This window comes from Rousettus aegyptiacus, unplaced genomic scaffold, assembly GCF_014176215.1.
Source record: "Rousettus aegyptiacus isolate mRouAeg1 unplaced genomic scaffold, mRouAeg1.p scaffold_m13_p_1, whole genome shotgun sequence".
NCBI lineage: Eukaryota > Metazoa > Chordata > Mammalia > Chiroptera > Pteropodidae > Rousettus > Rousettus aegyptiacus.
In genome coordinates this window covers 17,403,364-17,419,905 of record NW_023416284.1, presented here as the reverse complement: position 1 = coordinate 17,419,905, position 16,542 = coordinate 17,403,364, and the positions used below count along the sequence as shown (strand labels likewise).

The 16,542-nt window shown below is 44.8% G+C and overlaps 1 protein-coding gene and 2 pseudogenes across 2 annotated transcripts in view; 1 reads left to right on the top strand and 2 right to left on the bottom strand.

The window, feature by feature from the left end:
* The first annotated feature begins 1,363 nt into the window (after nucleotides 1-1,363).
* The window catches only part of PTAFR (platelet activating factor receptor), a 33,664-nt gene continuing 18,485 nt past the window's right edge, over nucleotides 1,364-16,542 (top strand). The window contains exon 1 of one of the 2 annotated variants that reach the window (XM_016132047.2): nucleotides 1,364-2,566. The gene's annotated coding sequence lies outside the window, so the exon portion shown is untranslated. Of the gene's footprint in view, nucleotides 2,567-12,363; nucleotides 13,491-16,542 lie in introns of those variants that run through there. The other variant, XM_016132048.2, reaches the window with a different exon arrangement.
* On the bottom strand, nucleotides 7,729-7,845 carry LOC118605079 (annotated as a pseudogene).
* LOC118610754 lies at nucleotides 8,089-8,728 on the bottom strand (annotated as a pseudogene).

Here is a 16,542-nt window from a genome sequence, read left to right as displayed (position 1 = left end):
GCCCAGAGGGACTGAAAAGTTGGAGGAGCCACTTTACGCCTCTTCCTGTGGTTTGCTATGAATGATGGAGCAGAGAGCCAGCTCCCCTGCACCTCCCATTGGGCATCCTACTGCTGCCTGTGGGACTTCTGTGTAGTGGAAGGAGCCAGACAGGTAGGATCAGAATCCTGGTATTTGGGCCGGAGGCTTTAACTCTGAGCCTCTGCTTCCTTATGTGTAAAGTGGAAATTAATCACTTAAAGCATCAGTCAGTGCGCCTATGGCAATCCAGTCACCCAAACCTCTCCACTCCTGTGGTGTGGCTGTGGTATCTCAGTGACTGCCTGGGGCAGCCACAGCCGGGCCCCTGGAGCCCCAGTGGAAGTGGGAGTAAGCGGAGGGAGGCTACAGATGAATCTGGGCCTGCCCTGAGGGTGGAACCTCAGTGAAGCAGGGTTTTCCCTTCTGCGTTTCCCTCCCTCTCCCCTAAGCCCCATAGACATCCTAGCACATCTGATTCATCTGCCTCCATGCTTGGACATTATCGAGCACTTATCGTCGTTGGAAATGGGAATCATGGGGACGTCTGACCCTGAGTATTGTGGATTAGGCAGGCACAGAAGGGGCTCGGAGTCACCTCAGCTGTGTAATCCTGGCAAGTCATTTTCCCTCTCTTGGCTTTAGTTTTCTTCTCTTTGGTAAAAATACCTTCTCCATTCCGTTTCTTAAACTCTACTGAGATTCTGTTTATTGTGAAAAGAACAAACCTTGCAAATGGAGGCAACAGGCCTGCGTTCGAGGTCAGACAGACCGAAGTCTTGAGACTTCTCAGAGCCTCAGCTTCCTTATCAGATATTTCCCCGAGTATTAAGGAGATCAGGAAATCAGGTGCCTGGCACAACGAGGTGCATGGTAGGTACTCCCTCCTCTTTTCATGGCATGGTAGCGTGGGGTGTGTGGGGCACGTGTGGTGGTGGGGAGACAGACAGCTGGATCTTTAACAAGCTCCTGGGTTAACTTAGCCAGTGCTGAAACATTGGGCAGGGAGTGCCAGTCCACGAGGCAGGGGATGGGTAGAGCTTGGAGTTCTGTCAGAGATGCCAGTATCCTCACCTCTCACCTTGTGGCTCAGTGGCTCAGTGGGCAGCCCTTATTTACAGTGGGGGTAGGTGAGCATAGCTAGAATTGTACTCTCCTTCCCCAGTCCCCGGCTTCTTCTGGAGTCCCTCTAGTCCTGCTCTGCTCCATGGGCCACCTGCTTTGGCATCACCTGGGTGCTTGTTAAAAATTCATTTAACTGGTGGTCCCCATTTTCAAGTGGAAGAGAAACTGCTTTTTTTAAACCTTCATTTTAAAGAAGGTTTTAAAGAAGGTCTCCAACTGGTGCGGAGAAAGGACTTGATGTCCCAATTCTGGGACACTAGGCAGGCACTTGGGTGAATAAAGTGATTTTTGTTTACTGAGTTTCTATTATGTCCCAGGGATCACAATGGTGTAGGATTGGGAGTATGCGAGGCTCAGAGATGTTCAGTGGAGGGCTTGGGCTGAAGACCAGAGGCTGCTGTCAAATCAGTGGACTCTTAGAGTTGGTATTGGAGAACGTCCACCTAGGCCATGGTCCAGTTTGCTTTCCTCTGTAGTCTAACACCTTTGCTTCCTATTGTGAGCTGAGGGGTGGAGGGGAGATAAGGAATAACTTTCAGCTCAGAATGTCCAAAGTTGGTGCTCCAGGTGCAGTCCAAGGCTTTGGACAGAGCTGTGGTTCTCTGTCACAGTCAGCACTGGGCCTCTCACTGCAGGGTTTTGTCTTCTCCTTCAGACTGGGCCCCATGAGGGTAGAGGTGGTTACGTCTCCCCCTCAGACTGGGGTGGCTTCAGAAGGCAGAATTTTCTGTTTTTCAGTAGACTGGCATCCCTGAAGGCAGGGCTATCTCTTCCCTGGTTGAGGGCACCTGTGGACAGGTTATGTCACACCCATTATATGGTGGTCTCCTGTGGGCAAGACTGGCTGGGTATCTTCTTACGCAGCTTTGAGTCTTTTCCATCAGCTGGGGCCTCACTGGAGTTGGGACTGCACTTGCTAAAGCTTGGGCTCCTGAGGGCAGGGCTGAAATCTTCCCTAGGTCAGGGCTCATCTGACCTAGGGACCCAGTTTCTCCTTCCTGTGCCAGCCCAGGCTCAGCCCTTCCTCCTAGAGGGGCTGCACATTGGATTGGACCAGCCGTGTGTTGTTGGCTGAGCTGATACACAGAGAGACTCCCTGGCTGAATGAGAGTATTACCAGTGGCCTTGGGGTTGGGTCCCCGCCCAAGGAGCTGGCTTCCTGGATTTATGCCCTGCTCATCCAGCAGAGCTAGCAGGGTGGAGCTCCCTAATTTTTTATCCTGTCACTGATGAGCTGGGATTGGAGCATAGAGGAAAGTGAGTCATGAACCTAGGTCCGGGCCTGCCTTCTGCCTCCTTCCCGTTCCTTGCGCAGCTTCCCGAGTTCCCTGAGAAGCCTTCCAGGAAACATGCTCTCAGCAGCCTCCACCATCTCCTCAGCTTCTTTGTCACCTACTGGACCTCTGTCTCTGCTGTTTCTCAGGTAAGAGGCTGGTGGCTTCGGTGAGAGGGTCAGGTTTGGCTGTTTTGTCTAGCTGCCCCTCAGAATCCTTGAGGCTGGTCAAGTTCTGGAGGGGTCCAAAGAGCTGGGTTATGTCTGACTTTTCTGCCATCAGCTCCCGCTCATGGACACACAATCAATCCCCTTTCGTCACTCACAGACACGGCATACCCTTCCACCCCTCAAAGACATTTAGCACATACAATCACCAACAGATAATAGCATTCCTTCATATCACACAAAACACGCCCTCATCACCTGTAGACACAGTTCATGGCCCTTCATAAACACACAACACACAACAGGCCCTTGACATCCACTGATACAACCCATGGCCCCTCACTACACCTAATATGCAAACTGTCACAACTGACACAATCCTCTCGTGTGATGTATATCATTACCCACAAGATGAAACACACATCATTATAGACATACAATGTGTACAATAGCATTCACAGACACAACAAGCCATGGAAGACCCTTTACTCACTTACTGCAAACGAATTTTACCCCAACCACACACACAATGCAACTAACTACCTGAACATATCACAGAAACTCCCCTCACTCCCAGTCACGTCCCCAACATTCATGGGTGCTACAGCTCAGCTGAAGCAGGAACGGGGGCTGGGCCCAGTCAGCAACACCATCCTCACCTGTCACTCATCTCAGGCCCTGCTTGTGTATTGGGGGAACAGCCTGGAGCAGAGTCAGGGGTCCTAGCCACATCATGCAGCATGATAGTAGGGACGCTTATACTGCTCCCTATGTCCTGGGGCTCAGCACAAGCTGGTAATATGAAAAGCTAGCTGGCATTTATTAAATGACAACTGTGAGTCAGATATCATGCTCAGTGGTTTTAAAAGCATTATCTTATTTAATTATATAATGCCTTTATGAAGGAGGTACTCAGCCTCATTTTATAACTATGTTTTGACATAGGCTCAGAGAAATTAAAGAAACCTGCCCAATATGTCATGGCTAGGAAGCAGCAATGGGATTTAGCTATAGATAAGTCTGACACCAGGCTTTTTGATTTTTAAATTTATTTTAAAATTTTAAAAAGAGGTAACAAATGTGCAAACTAAAAATTCAATAGATATAAAAGAATACGCAATAGAAAGACACCGTCTTATTCTTGTTCTCCAGACACCCAATTTCGCTCTCTGGAGGAAGCCTGAGTTACCTCTTGGAGAACTCTCTTTTAACAACCATTATAGTGCGTTTTGGCAGATTACTTCCAAGAACAGTGCCCAGATTCCGGGGGTTTTCCCGTGCTCTCTGCCACCCCCAGGCACACAGGCAGCTGCTTCTATCGGCGGGGGCGGGGCAGGAAGCACTAGGGCTCCTTCCAACCTAAGTCCTAAGTCCTCTCCTGCCAGAAGTCCTCAGGGAGCCCCTTGCCCTTGAGTCCCGTGGGCCTGGATCTCCTCCTTCTTATTTCACTCCTGAGGGCCCTGGCCACACCCCCAAGGTGACTCCTCTTATAAGCTAGGGGTTTCTTCTGCGAGCAGTTCTTGTTCTCACTTTGTTGTCGCAGGCATGCCTAGGTTGGAGAGGGAGAGCAGGTGGGACTCAGGCTGGCCAGAGGAGGGAAAGGATGAGGGAGAAGGAGAGGAAGAGGGGAGAGGGGACTGAGGACTGTCTGTCAGGCACTGTCCCTTACAAGCCTAATCTTGTTGTGAGACTGGTGGTGCCATCCTCACTTTACAGATGAAGAATCTGAGGCTTGGGTGGCTCTGTTGTTAAGCAGCCAAGTTGGGATTCAAACTCCCAAAACTTTGAGGGAGGATGAGAAATGAGAGAGAGAGAGAGAGAGAGATAGAGATATGAGAGATTGAGAAACAAGCTATGATAGTGAGAGGACTTGAGAATTCAGGGCTGGCCATCCAAGAAAGGTGTCTCAGGTTTTGTAGTAATCCTTCTTCAGTGACTCTTTCTCTATTCTGTTCATTTGCACTATTTGTCTATCCTTGCGCTTGTACCATCCTGTCTTATTTACTATAACTTTATGTTAAGTCTTGATAAATGATGTGGCGTGTTTCTTGATTTCTCATGTTCCCAATTGTCTTGGCTAATCCCAGGCTTATATGTATATCACAAATACCTGTGTAGCCACTGCTGAGTTAAGCAGAGTATTATAGATATAGTAGAAGCCTCCTGTGGACCTCACTTATCCTGCCTCCTCTTTCTCTCCAGTCATATCCTGATTTTGTCTTTATCTATTGATGCATATGTACTGTGTCCATGGTAGTAATAATGTTTTAAAGTTTTAAGAATAATCTCATACTATGTCCCTCTGCAACTTGCTTTTTCAGGTTCGCATTATGTTTATTGTCCATGTTATTAAATGTAGCTCTGTTCATTTTAACATATGTACAGGATTACACTGTAGAAACATATAATATATATTTCCTTGTACACAGGAAATATTAATATTGCCAGTGTACCTAGGAAGAATGTGTATATTTTCAACTTTATTTTGAAATTAATTTCCAAAACAATGGTGCCATTTGTACTTTTTGTTTTTCAGCAGTATCATGAGAGTTTTCATTGTTCTACACCCTCCCTAGTACTTGGAATTGGCAGACTTTAATTTTTTCCAGTCTGGTGGTTGCTTGTTTTAATTTAGACTCCTGATTTCCTTGAAACATTGATCATATTTTTATCTTTCTTAGACTTTAGGCTTTTTCTTCTGTGAATTACCTACTCCTTCCTTGACCCATTTTTCTATTGGGCTTGCCCTTGTGTTATTAATTTGTAGGAATTTATATCATATTATGCCTGAAAATTCTTTGATATGTGTGTTGCAAATATCTTCTCCTGGTCTGAGACTTGTCTTTTCAGTATTTTGTAGTACCTTTTGAAATACAAAGTTGTAAACTTTATGTGATCAAATTGATTCAACTTTTCTTTGTTATTCGTAATTTCTATGTCTTAATTTAAGAAAAATTTCCCTATCCTTAGATCATAAATATATTCCCCACTATTTTCTTCTAAAACTTTTAATATTTTGCTTTTCATAGTTAGGTCTTTATGCCAGTTGGAGTTTAATTCTGGATATGATGTGAGGTTGGGATCTAGTTTTGTTATTTTTTTTCCCCAATAGATAGCTAATGATTTGTACCAATATCTACTCTTCTCTTATTGATTTGTAATGACAACTCTGTCATAGGTATCTAGTTTTCATGTGTGTGCTCTCTATTTCTGGGATCTCTATTCTGTTTCTCCTTTTGTTATTTGTTTCTCCTTTTGTTAATACAACCCTGTCTTAATACTATAAATTTATAATAAGACAATATATGATAGGGAAAATCCTGTGATATGTCCTTATTGTTCGTATGTCCTGTTGCTCTTCAAAAATGTATCGATTAATTTTGGATCTTTGCTTTTTCATTTGGAATTTTAGGATCAGCTTGTAAAGTTCCTTGAAGAACTCTATTGGGAATTTTTTCAAGTGCTTTACTTACGTGATTTTTGTTTTTCTCTAGCTTTATTAACACCTATTGGGATTTCGATCGGTCTGGCACTGACCTTGTAGATTAAATGGAGAAGAACTTATAACTTTATGATATTGACAGTCTCATGCATGAATATATTACATTTATCTGTTCATCTAGTTCTTGTTTAATTATTTTTCAATGATTTTTATAATTTCCGCCCCCAAAGGAAATTGCACATCTTGGTTTCCAAAAAAATAATTTCCCAAAATAGTTTTCTTGCTATTATAAATTGTGTCTTCTTAAAAATGATATTTTCCATTTATTGATTTTTTATAGGAACATCATTATTATATATTGATTTTATATCCAGAAATTTTGAAGTTTTTGTTGGTTCTAATAATTTGTGCATAGAATTGCTTTAAGTTTTCTATGTAAAACTGTGAAAATGACAATTTGGTTTCCTTTCCAATCTTCATATGCCTCGTGCCCCCCCCTTTTTTTTTTGGTCTCATATTCTTCACAACAGAACAAGGTGCTTATGATTAAGAAACTGAGGCTCGAAGAGGGAAATTGTGCTTATGATTAAGAAACTGAGGCTCAAAGAGGGAAATTGTATTTTTCAAGTTGACACAGTTGGTGGCAGTCAATACTTGAATTCAAGTCTCTGGTTCTCAAACCCATGCTCTGTTCCCTGTGGTAATCAATCCTCCGTCTATAGATGAGAAAAGGACTGCTCACGGAAGTGAGGTGTCCATGTTACTTTGAGCGAAGGGCAGATTGAGAGAGCAGAAAAGTTGACAAAGCCTTTGTAGCAGTTGTGCAGGACCGAACTAGGGTTTAGGGTATCTGGGTCTTAATTCTAGTTCTACCACCTATTAGCTGTGTTACCTTGGATGAGTCATTTTATCTCTCTAACCTCATTCATTCATTCATTCATTCAATAAACTTTATGGAGGAGCACCTGCAATGCTCTAGTCAGTGTTCTAGATAACGGGCCACAGGAATAAACAAACAAAACGCTGTTCTCAAGGAACTTGTAATTCAGTTGGGGAGACAGACAATGAGCAAAGTAAAAAAGTAAAATATATGGTATATTAGATGTGATCAGCGCTTTGGAGAAAAATAAAGCAGTGTAGGGGCCTAGGGCATGTTGAGGACGGTTGCAATTTATAAGGGTTATCGAGAAAGTCCTCACTGAGAAGGAAGGTAGCATTTGAGTAAAGACCTGTGCAAGTAGAATGGAGGGAGCAAGAAGTAGGAGATGAGGTCAGGTTTTGTGGGTATTTTAAAGGACTCTGGCTTTTCCCATGGGATAGATGCCACTAGAGGGTTTTAAGTGGAAGAATGATGTGACTGGACTGATGTTTAATAGGCTTAACTGCACTGCTGTGTTGAGAACAGACTAAAAGGGGGTGCGAGGGTGGAAGCAGGGAGAGAAGCGAGGGGCCGCATCTAGGTGAGACGATGGTGGCTATCCCAGTGCCATAGCAGTGGAATTGGTGAAAAGTGGCAGATTATCTATCTATCTAGCATCTATTTATCTATAATTAGAAGTTGAAAGTAAATCTATTTATTTAGTTTAAAATTAAAAAATGTTTATTTGATGAAGGAAACTTTAAAATATCTTACAAACCCAAGTATAAAGCAACTCCTTAAATAAGCAATCTTCTCTCTTTCTCTCTCTCTTCTTTTTATTAATGTCTACAGCACCTGGTCTTCCCAGGTCTCCCATCTAAGTACTAACCAGGCCTGACCCTGCTTAGCTTTCGAGATCAGAGGAGATCCAGCACCATTCAGGGTGGCATGGCCACAGACTTCTATTTTTCTGATAAGATCCCAAAAAGGTTTTTTAGACTAACTTGAATATATAAACTCTTAGGAATGTAGAGGGTATAGTCCAGAGTTTCTCAATCTCAGCACCATTCACATTTAGAATCAAATAATTTTTTTTTTTTCTGAAAAGACTGTTTTTGCATTGTTGGAGGTTTGGCAGCTGGCCTCTACCAGCTGGTTGCCGGCCGCCCCAGGCACCCCTCCGTTTCCTCACCAGTTGCAACAACCAAAAATATCGCCAGGAGGGCAAAATAGCCCCTGTTGAGAACCACTGATAATAGTCAAATGCCTATTTATAGTACTTAATTTATTCTTTTATTTACCCATATACTTACATATTTTGGGCAATAATTTATTATTTGATATATAATGCTCCCCTGCCCCCACCCCCAGCCATAAGTTTATTCAACACAAAATAATTCCTCCAACTTTACTGAGGTGGTTGACCATGTCCATGACCAAATCCGCCTCAAAACTGGAATTTAGTTGCTGACCCAGCCGGCCCTGGGCTTTCTTGTCTGCATCAGGGGGCACAGCACTCTGTCTGTAGGTCTCTCTGTCAGCTTCCCCTCGTGTGAGCCTTGCAAAGTGGCAGGCACAATCTTGGGGGGCAGGTGGAGGTAATCACGGAGGTATTGGGTTCCCTTGTTGGTAGGGTACCAGTAGAAATGTCTCCAGGCAAACTGTTTCTTTGCATAGCCTCGTAATTTGAGAGACTACATGGCCTTCATGACATGAAGATTAGGCACAGTCTGGTTTGCCAGCTCCGGGTGTTTATGCATGTGAACATCCTTTTTGGCCACCATCACACCTTCCTTGAAAAGGAGTTCGTAAATGGCAGTCTGTTCTTCTTAGGCATCAACATCGCAACAGCTGCTGCGTCCTGAGGCTGGAGCTAGAAAAAAGCTATAATGCTTTTTTACACTCTCAAATTTCACGAAACAGATTTATTCCAACCCTTTATATGCATCATGGATGTCAGCAACTTCAGTGTTATTGTTCATTTAACAGAGTTTCCAGGTTATATCATTTTAACTTCCATCTACCTTGTATGAGATACAGCACCTAATGTCATATATGATGTTGTATGATCAAAGGCTATCATAGGAAAATGACATTCCAAGACACAATTATCTGTTATATAACATCAGGACATTTTTTTCACTGTTATTTTGATCTCTAAAATCTAAACAAGTGCTGAATTACTCTAAAAAAATCACTTATAAAAAATCGAAAACACATACAAGAGTGCATTTAATAGTATAATGGATCCCTATGTGCCATCAGCCAACTTCATCAATTATTAACCCATTTTTTCAATTGAGGTATGTCCCATGTTATCTTGAAGCAAATCCTAAATATATGATTTTATCTGTAAATATTTTGTATGTATCTCTAAAAGATAAGAAATTCTTTTTGAACATAATTGTTAAACCATTAACCTAACAATTAACGTTAACTTCTTAATAGATTAAATATCCAATAAATGTTCAAATTTCTAATTATCTCCTAAGTCCCTCCTTCCCTCCTATCATCCTTCGCCCCCTACCCCCTTCACTCTTTCTTTCTACAGTTTGTTTGAATCAGGATCCACAAAAGGCTCATAGCGATTCACTGCTATGTCTCTTACTTCTCATTTAATCTATAGGTTCTCCCTTCATCTTTTTTCTCCCTTATCATTTATTTGTTGTTTATTTGGCACATCCATTATTCACTATGTACTGAGTTTGCTGAGTATATTCTTATGATCTGTTCCTCTTCTATATTTCCTGTAAACTGGTGGTTGAACTTGCGGATTCTGTTTCTATTTCTTTGGCAAGATTGTTTCATAAGTAGGGTTGTGAATTGGGCATGTACAAACACAACTTTACTAGGAAAGTTTTCAAACAGACACAAAAAGAGAGAAGAGTATAATAAATCCTTATATACCTGTATTAGTTTCTTATAGCTGCTGGAACAAATTACTACAGATTTGGTGCTTTAAAACAACATACATTCATTCTCTTATAGTTCTGGAGGCCAGAAGTCCAAAACAGTATCAATGGACAAGGAGACAGCAGGGCCATGTTCCCTCCAGAGGCTCTAGGGCAGAATCCATTCCTTGCCTCTTCTAGATTCTGGTGGCTGCTGGCATACCTGGCTTGTGGCCTTGTCTCTCTGCCTTTGTGGCGATTTCTGTCTGTAATTAAATTTCCCTTGGCTTTTCTCTTATACAAATATTTGTGATTATTAAGACTCACTTGGGTAATCCAGAATAATCTCCCCATCTCAAGAGCATTAATTTAATCATGCCTGCAAAATCTTTGCCATTAAGGTAACATGTACAGGTTCTAGGGATCAGGACCTGATATCTTTGAGGACCATTATTTGGCCTAGTACAATACCCATATTTAATATTTTGCCTCCCTTCCTCCCTCCCTCCCTCCTTTCCTTCCTTCCTTCCTTCCTTCCTTCCTTCCTTCCTTCCTTCCTTCCTTCCTTCCTTCCTTCCTTCCTTCCTTTCCTCTCTCTACATTGCCTCTCTATATAGACATTTTCTTCGATAAACCACACACCATGATCACTTAATAAAACTAATAATGAATGATTCCTTAGAATAATCTAAAATCCCATCCATATTAAATTCTCCCTGATTTTCTCAAATATGTCTATCCTGGTATCTTCTGTTTGCTTCTCCAGATCCACTCTCCACCCTTCTCTGCCCTGTCCTGTGCCCCTGGAGGCTGATCTGTATGGACTATATTAACCATCTCCCATTGTTTCTAGTTGGGCTCAGCCAATGGGAGGCATGGTAAGAAATCAGAAGTTGAAAGAAGAGAGAGGTCTGGGTATTCGTTTTCTGGTTCCCTCCCTGCCAAGTCATTGAGGACCAGCCACAGCTTTCTACACAAGGTCTCAGCTCCCACCAGGCAGCCCTCTCCAAACAGCTACTTTCTTTAGATTCCAGTAATGCCCCCTCTCCTCAGCCCTTCAGATGGTAAGGGCTCCCCACTCTTGGTAGCCTTGGAGTCCTGCACCATTCCTTTTGATTCTCCAATCCTGCCTGCATCTCTTTAAGTCGTCCCTTTAGCCACAGATTGTCCACTTTAAGGGTGTTATCTCTTTCCAGGACCCTAACCGATATACTGTTATATTTTTATTTTTATTTTTATTTTTGACATATTTGATTTGATTTAATTTTGACAGTTGATTTGAATGATCCAGGTTCTAAACAAGATTCAGAAGTTGTATTTGATTTTTATATCCCTTAAGTCTCTTTCAGTCTAGAACAGACTCTTCCCCATTTTTTCCTCATATGGTTGGCCTGTTGTGGGAACCAGATCAGTTGTCCTTGTAGAATGTCCTTGTCCCACATTCTGGATTTGGCTGATTGTTCCTTGCAAGGTCCCTTAATTCGTTCCTTTGTCCCCCATGTTTCCTACAAACTGAAAGTTAGATCTAAAGTCTTGCTTAGATTGAGTTGAATATATTTTAAAGTAGAACTGACAGAATTTGCTAACAGAATGGATGCGGGTATGAGAGCAAGGAGGAGTTAACCTCAGTTTGCTCATTTGTAAAATGTTGATAATAATCTCGGCCTACCTACCCTGCTTATTGATAATCTCAAACGAGGTACCGCAATGCAACCACTGCATGAGCACACATAAGGGACCGTTAAAAAACAGGCTGAGCTAAACAGTTCTGCATCTGAGCCAGGCGTCCCAGAGACTATGGCCTCTTGGAGGCTGGTTGACCTCGGAGGTCCTTCCTTGGTTTAAGGTTCTGCCTAGAGTGTGGAAGCTGGAGGACAGCTGAGAAGGTGAAACCAGTTTTGGGAAAGAGGATCTGGCCTGGGGATCAGAGCAATGGTCTCGACTTTCGGGTAGACAGTTTGCGTGCAGGTTAACCACCACGAACAGACCATGTCCTCTTGTGTTTCAGCATACTCAGGGCTCAAAAGGCCTCTGAGGGAGATGAGGAGGGATGAGCAAAGTGGGCCTTTTCGAAGTCCTTAACAAGATTTCTGGGCCACATCTTGGGATTTGAGCAGAGTGTGGATGGTGGGGGAGTGTGGAGCAGTGTGGACGAGTGAGTGTGAGGAAGGAGGTGACTTGGGCAGGTGTGAGGTGCCGATAGATATGGGCAGCTGAGTGTGCACGTGAGTGGAGGGATGTCATTGCGAGGGGATTTCTTTGCATGATACTGTGTACTGAAAGCACATGAGCCTAAAGGGGTAATATGCATAAGTGGTTTGAGAGCATCTGCCTGCCTGTGGGTGATGGGGGCAGAGCCGGGGGGAGTCCTGGTTCTTAGGGCTGAGGCACATGTAAAAGTGGCTTGTCCTTTGAGATCAATTTTTTTTTTTTTTTTTGATAAGGGACAGCAGTGGGGTCCCAATCAGTAGGAGGAGGCTAGCCCACACACCAGGATGAAGCCGAGGCCGGACCCTCCGTGGTGAGTCAGGAGCCTGCACTCCTGGCTCTGCTGTGCACCCGCCTTGCTGTGGGACCCTGGTCTGTCTAAACCTGCTTCCCTCTCTGTGTGGAGGGTGCCGGATTGACTGATTTCTGAGGGACTGGCTTTCTTAGTGTCCACTGCAGTGCTCGGTGCCTGGGTTGCTCAATAAATGTTTGTCGAATAAACAAGTGTGTAAATGGACTAGAAACCAAGTTAGGGAGCTCTGGCTCATCCCTTACTTATGTACACACAAAGCCTCCACCCACCTGACTTTTACACACTCACACACACTCCCGAACTCACTTCTGTTCACCCTCCCAGTCTCCCACACCTGTTCCCTCTCACTGCATTCCCACTGTCTCCTTTACTGCTAAACTTTTGCTCAGGGTCCTAAGATACTTCCTCCTTCCCCTAAGCCTGCAGCACCCTGTCCCCAGGAGTTTCCTGTGCTCTGTGCTTCTTGGTCACCAGGGATGCCCTGCCCAGTCATGCCTCTGACCACAGCAGCTCTTCTGAGCTCCTCCCTTCTCATCCTTTTTATATTCTAGCTGTCTTTCCTTTTTCTCCTTCTCATGCCTTTCTTTCATTTTTTTTCTCTCATGCCCATACACAGACATACAGATACGCACAGGCACACACTCACTGTCTGTCTCATCTTTTTCTCTTTTAACTCCCTTAGTTTTTGTCCTTGTTGCTCCTCATTCCTCTCATGCGCTCTCTCTGTGTTTACACCCATCTGTCTTTCTCCCCCATCTCTCATTTTATCCTGACTCCCTCTCTCCCTCTCTTATTCTGTTTTCTTGGGCACTCACGTCTCCTCTCTCCTCTTCCTCACTCTCGTGCTCAGTTTCTCTCTCCTGAGTGCGTGCTCTCTCATCTTTTGCTTTCTCTCTCTTGTATTTTTTGTCTCTCACCCCAGTTCCCTGGCATGGTGGCCACTGTCTCCACCCCATGCCGCCCCTTGCTCTGTGAGAAACCTCTGAGCAGTGCCCGGGGCCTGGGTGACCCAACTCGGAGGCTCCTGTGGCATCTATTGGAGGGGCCTTAGGGTCACAGCATTTCCTCTTGGTGGTGACTGGGCAGTGGTGTGTTTTGTTTCCTCATTTCTGCAATTTACAAACAGCACAGAAGCTGGGTCTGCAGACAGAGATACTCATATCCTGCAGCTGCAGCTGCTACCTCTGGTACAGGTAAGAGGGGCGTCTTAGCTCTGCCGGGCAAAGGGCGGGCATATAAACATGTGTTCGGGAGACAGGTCATGTCCCTAGACTGCGCCTAAGCAAATGATGGCTGTTTTTAAGGGACTCTTTTGTCATCTTCCTTAGGCCTAGAGTCTCACATTTACAAAGAATTCCTTGTGACCTAACTTTCCCAGGGAATCCGGCTCCCCTTTTTGATTCTCTGAGGCAATGGTAGTGCTGGAGTGACCTCAGAGACCTCACCAGGAGGTAACCATGGTGATGAGAGGGGGGCTACCTCGATATCAGGGAGCCGAATGCCATCTTCTTTACTAGCCGTGTGGTCTTGGCCAAGTTGCACCCCCTCTCTGCACTTCAGTTTCCTAAATTATCAAATGAGGTTGATGCCATTTCTCTGGAAGGATTGTTGGGAGAGGTAAAGGATCTGGGACAGGGCTGGGGACTTAGGAACTCACCAGATGTTAGGTTTTCCTGGGGGATGATGAAGATAACCAGGTGACTGGTACAAAGAGCCTGGCCCACAGCCAGTCTCTCCCATTAGGTCCCAGGTGGTGGGGACAGGAATAGGCTGGTACCCCCCAATATCCTCCATTTTTCTCTGGCTGATTAGATGGGCTTGGTGAACTGGGGCTGCTGTCCAGATACTCGCTAGCCTGGGAAGAATGAAGGAACCAGCAGTCTCTCCCCCAGCATTCAGGCAACTCTGATTTAGCTCTGACTGAATACACAGCTGTGTTCCGTGTGTGTGTGTGTGCGCGCGCGCGCGCGCGCGCGTGTGTGTGTGTGTTTTGAGGTGCTGGGGAAGCGAATGAAAGAGATTTCCCTGCCTTTAGGTACTAAAAACTCAGCCAAGGACAGCAATCCACTCTGGAGGCAAAGAAATGGCCCTGGGCCTGAGCAAGGCAACAGGGTTTTGATTTCAGCTCCAGTTTACAAGCTGGGATCTTGGGCAATGCAGGAGCCTCATTTTCCTTCTTTGCCAATTGATGTTTAAAGCACTGACCTTGTGGGTTTGTGGGGAAGGTGAAGTAAGAGCTGGGTGGGAGAGTGCTTTGTTAATTGTAACATGATGTACAAATGTGAACAAATGTGTTACTATTAATACTGACCCTGTATTTCTTATCGTAAATGCCTTAAGGATGGGGTATTTGTTTTGTTCATTGTTTTCTCCTTACTTTTAGCACAGAGTTGGGCATGTAGTCTAGTCTTAGAATTTAACTATGTTGTACTTGGAAGAGAATGGGCAGTGAGCCAGAGGCCCAATATCTGGTCCCAGCTCTGCTCCTGACATTGTTGTCATCTTGGGCAAATTCTTTCTCTTTTCTGGGCTTCAATTTTCCCATCTATCCAAAAAAGGTTTGGGTAAGGGATTCACAGTCTATGGCATTAATGACAAAATGTACCTCCAGGACTAGATTTCCGCTCCCGATTGGTATTGGGGTGGGGATGGGGGTTTGATGAGAGGCTGTATCCTGTTTGTCCTTTTGTAGGGAGACCTTTACAGAGAGACCTCCTCCTCTCCAAGCCTGTGAACAAGGCCTTGTTGAGGAGAAGTAGGTGGTCCTCTTTTTCTGTGGCAACTCTTCCTTTCTCACAATGGCTCCCTCTCCTTTCCTTATGGGTGGGCCCAGGAGAGTGCAACAGTTCAGCTATAGCCTGGGACCACGTCCTGGGGGGAGTGTGTCTGGTTAGTAGTGGAGCCAGTTCCAAGAAGGCAAATGCTGGGCTGCTAGCACAGCCACCTCTTTCACCATCCACTATTAGGTTCCTTGGCAGCATGGTGGGATGGGAGAGAAGCTTCTGATATATGCATGCGTGTCTGTGGTTGTGTGGGATGCACTGGGAAGATGTCTCTGGCTATATCTACATGTGCCTGGAGCATGTTCAACCTACAAGTGGGCCTGGTACAGCCCAGCAGTTCCTAGAAGCAGGAGCATCAACATAATTAGCTGAGAGGTTCTATCTTCTCTTGTGTCTTAGTTAAAGGGAATCCAGAGCCTGTGTGTGTGTGTGTGTGTGTGTGTGTGTGAGAGAGAGAGAGAGAGAGAGAGAGAGAGAGAGAATGGATGGGGTGGGGAGGACCACCACTCAGCAGCCTCTCTCTATTCCCTTAGTTCTACAGAAGGGGAATCTTCAGGTCCCCGAGTTTGGAGTTGAGCTAAGCTGGCTAATGGGAGAAGCATGTCAAAGATTTGTTTGGATTCCTTTACAGTTTGTAAAGTCTATTTCAATTTACCAAGTGCTTACCTGCTTGCTAAACCCTTTATCACTCTCCAAATCTTACTTCTTTTTCACAACGATGCTTGTGGTGGACATAGCACCCTGTTTTGCAGATAAAGATCCCTAGGCTCAGAGCTTGAGTAAAGAGACTCACTCAAGACGGTAGGTGGCCCTGCTGAGGCCAGAGCTCAGATCCCCTCTGATTCCTGTGGTTTCTCTTCAGTCACCCCTGGTGGCTGCTTCCAAAGGAGGTGACTTGGCTGGTTTGGTGCATGGTTGATTTGTTTGCTTATTTATTCACTCATTCATTCAACAAAAAATTTTCTGCGGTTGAGGGAAAGGGAGAGAAACTCACAGCTATTAAGTAATAACCACAATTGCATAAATTGCTTCATTCTGCTCTTACCACCTACCTTCCTGATGCGGAAGGTTTTATTATCACCATTTTGCAAATTAAGAAAGGGAGGCTTCAGGACTCTAACATCAGCTAGGAAAGAGCAGAGCCAGGTGCAGGTCTGGGTCTGGTGACCCGACTTGGGCCAGGCCCCAGGTACCCAGGAGGGTACTGGCAGGACTCAGGAGCTACCAGGCTGGGAAGACGTTGGTGTGGTTCCTGGTATCACAGAGGGGTGTGCCTGGGGCTGGGGAAGCCCAAAGGAGGAAGGGCCACTCTTTCTTTCTTCCCTGTCTAACTTCCAGGAAACAAGGAAGTGGGGAGACTGACTCACAGACCGACAGCGTCTACGTAACTGGGAGCCAGGGGAGACCCAGGCCAGGCTCTGGGGTCCCCCACCTCCCCTGGGATATCTTAGGCCTGCTGAGA